The sequence below is a fragment of the Myotis davidii genome, unplaced genomic scaffold (genome assembly GCF_000327345.1).
Source record: "Myotis davidii unplaced genomic scaffold, ASM32734v1 scaffold162, whole genome shotgun sequence".
NCBI classification, from domain to species: domain Eukaryota; kingdom Metazoa; phylum Chordata; class Mammalia; order Chiroptera; family Vespertilionidae; genus Myotis; species Myotis davidii.
In genome coordinates this window covers 2,718,998-2,719,366 of record NW_006300036.1, presented here as the reverse complement: position 1 = coordinate 2,719,366, position 369 = coordinate 2,718,998, and positions in this window count along the sequence as shown.

Genomic DNA, 369 nt, shown 5'->3' with positions numbered 1-369 from the left:
ATGTCAGTATAGCTTTCAATGGTGTTTTTTATTGCAGCTATATCATTCTTCATTTCTTAAGACACTGGGGAATAGGGGAGGCTAGGGGACTGTCTTGGGCGGGGGGAAAAATGGACACATATGTAATACCCTTTGTAATAAAAAATAAAATTTTAAAAAAAAATTAAGATATGTGTGCTGTTCCAACATGGCCAAGGGTGAACCTGAGAGGGGGTAGTGAAGGATTGAGAAAAGACAGGCAAGAGAGTGAAAGCTGGGTCTAGCTGCTTTCTGATGGAGAGACAGCGTCAAGCCTGCAAGCCGAGTCTTTATTTTATAGCCAGATTTCACGAGGCAAAATAAGGGCGTGGTCAAGATGCTTACAACGTT